This window comes from Aethalodelphis obliquidens, unplaced genomic scaffold (assembly GCF_003676395.1).
Source record: "Aethalodelphis obliquidens isolate GAN/ISIS:26980383/991018 unplaced genomic scaffold, ASM367639v1 scaffold9, whole genome shotgun sequence".
Lineage (NCBI taxonomy): Eukaryota > Metazoa > Chordata > Mammalia > Artiodactyla > Delphinidae > Aethalodelphis > Aethalodelphis obliquidens.
In genome coordinates this window covers 16,036,666-16,039,214 of record NW_020837953.1, presented here as the reverse complement: position 1 = coordinate 16,039,214, position 2,549 = coordinate 16,036,666, and the positions used below count along the sequence as shown (strand labels likewise).

The 2,549-nt window shown below is 48.8% G+C and overlaps 1 protein-coding gene across 3 annotated transcripts in view; it reads right to left on the bottom strand.

Annotated features, from left to right (window-relative positions):
• Positions 1–2,063, bottom strand: part of EIF2B3 (eukaryotic translation initiation factor 2B subunit gamma) — a 170,626-nt gene extending 168,563 nt beyond the window's left edge. For 2 of the 3 annotated variants that reach the window (XM_027108743.1, XM_027108741.1), the window contains exon 1: positions 1,919–2,024. The gene's annotated coding sequence lies outside the window, so the exon portion shown is untranslated. Of the gene's footprint in view, positions 1–1,918 lie in introns of all 3 variants that reach the window. The other variant, XM_027108742.1, reaches the window with a different exon arrangement.
• Between the last annotated feature and the right edge of the window lie 486 nt (positions 2,064–2,549).

The window sequence follows — 2,549 nt, the reverse complement described above, 5'->3', positions numbered from 1 at the left end:
GGGCCGGTGGGGCCCGGGCGCGGTGCGGCGGCCAATTACGGTGCAGGTCCAACATGATAAAGCAGAAAAAAGAAAAAGAACCCAAAAACAAAAAAAAAAAAAAAAAAAAAAAAAAAATCACAAATCCTTATTGATTTAAAATAAAAGTACTCTTTGACTTACAACCAATGATGTAACCTTTCAAAAGCAAGTGTGAAATTCAATGTTTAGAAAAAAAATTATTTAACACCAAACTGGCAAATAATGTTGCACCTTTACCGTAATTGTGATCAGTCCTGTGCTCCTCACATCAGTATCTAATCTACAACACTCACACCCTGTACACCCAAGCACAAAGTGAAGGCTCTTGCCCAACATCCACAACTTTAAGATGTAGTAATTTCAATTCCAGCAGGCACTGCCTCAGATTGGAATTTAACTTCAATCTGGCACTGTATAACTCCCATAACATCTGATGTTATGTTGAAAAGAGCTCTGGACCCTTAAGGGTCAAAAGACCTGAGTCTGAGTTCTGGTTCTGCCACTTACAGGTGAAGTAACAAGGGGCCTGACATTTAAAACTCTCAGCGTCCTCAGTTTCTAGACGGGAGACTGGTGGTTAAGTTCACAGGCCCTCAAGCTATACGGCCTGGGTCTGAATTCTAGTTCTACCATGAATTAGCTGTGTGATCCAGGGCAAGCTACATAACTTCTCCACCTCAGTCTTCTTAATTTTCTAAGATGAGAATAATTACAGTTTCTACTTCACATAGATTTATAAATATTAAATGAGTTAATCTATGTAAAGCACACATAATAATGTCAGTCCCATGACAAGCATTATGTGTTTGATATTCGATAGGTCATGGAAGCCTTCTGTGCCAGCTGAACCATAATTCTGGTCCCTGTATTGCTATTCTTGCTTCCTAGGTTCCCTTTCTCCTGTGCCTAGTATTTAATCACCTATTAGACTTTTAAGACTCAGTTCAAGAATCACCTTGCCTAAAAAGCCATTCCTATCCGTTCCCACCCTCCTGGAGAAGTAAATCTTTGCTCCTTAATTGCTTCCACTCTACTATGTACAGATCATCTCTACCTTTACAGGCTGTGTTGCGCATTTATTTAAATGTCTATTTCCTTTGAGTTCCTTGACTGTCACTGCTGTATCCCCAGTACTTGACACAGCTCCCGTCAGATGCTAGGCGCTCAATCAGTGCTCTGTGGAATGAGCATCTGTAAACCTCACAACAACCCCGTGGTAAGACTCAAGCTCAAACATTAGAACCCAGGTCACTAGGTTCACAGAGGTTCCTACTCTCAATGAGGCTCTGGGTGATAATCATGAACATAACCATCCATGATACCAGGCAGCCTGTCAAATGTCTCAGTGTCACTACCACGACTCTGGGTGATGGGAATGAAGGCAAAGATGCGTTAGCCACTCAAGTTTTAAAGGGGGTGTTATGGCATCCCAGACCTGCCTCCGTCATAGCACTCACTGCCTTCTCCCTTTGTAAACTGGTAAGATAAAACACCGTATCATAACTGATCTCTCAGCCAGAACTTATTGTATTTCACTGTCTTGCACCTAAACAACCAAAAACAGAATAAATGAACGAAGGACTTCAGTGTAAAGAACTAGGCACTGTGCTCAGGGCGTCTGCTCCTGGGTCTAGTGCTCACTTGCTGTGACTTCTAGCAGATCTTCCCCTCCCTGAAACTCAGTTTCCCCATCTGTTGCACGAGGTGGCTGGCTCGGATTCTCCCCGAGCTTCCTTCTAGTTCGGGCACTTGGCTCTGAGGCCGGGTCGGGCAGGCACTCGAGCTGGCGACTCAGACTCTGCACCCCCGCCAGCCGCTCAGGCCCTCCTTAACCAGGCTCGAGGAGCCCGCCTCCCTCCGGTGCAGCAAGGCCCGGCGGCCCCACCGCGCGGCTCACCCCGCCAGCCAGCTCGTGCGCAGCCTGGCAGCGAACCAGCCGCAGCTTTACCTCACGTCCCCGCTCACCACAACCGCTCGCTCGCGTGGCTCCCCACGCCGCCGCCGACTGACAGCCCAAAGGCGCAGGCGCGCGATGGCCGGGCAGATCGATGGGACGAACTGGGCAGGCCCGCGCAGAAGGAACGAGCACCGAGTGATAGATGCCGGCCGAGAAGGGCACGGCGGGGAGGAGGGGAGGAGGCGAGGAGGCGGGGCCGCCTGAGCCTTTTCGTTCGTTCACACATCACCAAGGACCATTGAGCGTCCCTCACAGGGCAGGGGAACTAGTTATAGCCTCTTCCTTCAGGTAGTTCTCCTTCTAGGACCTGGCCTCAACTGCCACTCTGCGAAAAGAGAGCTCTTTGGGAGCTGCGGTTTGGGGCTAGCCAGTGGAGAACTCACCAAGGATTGCCAAGGTTTTCTATGTCCAGTGAGGTCTAATGTGGCGACTCAGCGTTGGCTTTCTGAACCAGACTATTATGGTATGGAAAACATCCACTTGTAGCCATCAAAACAGTTGGTCGGGGGTGTGGGATTAGGGAAGATCTCATTGAGATGGTGACACTGCACAGTGGCTTGGAGAGAGTGAG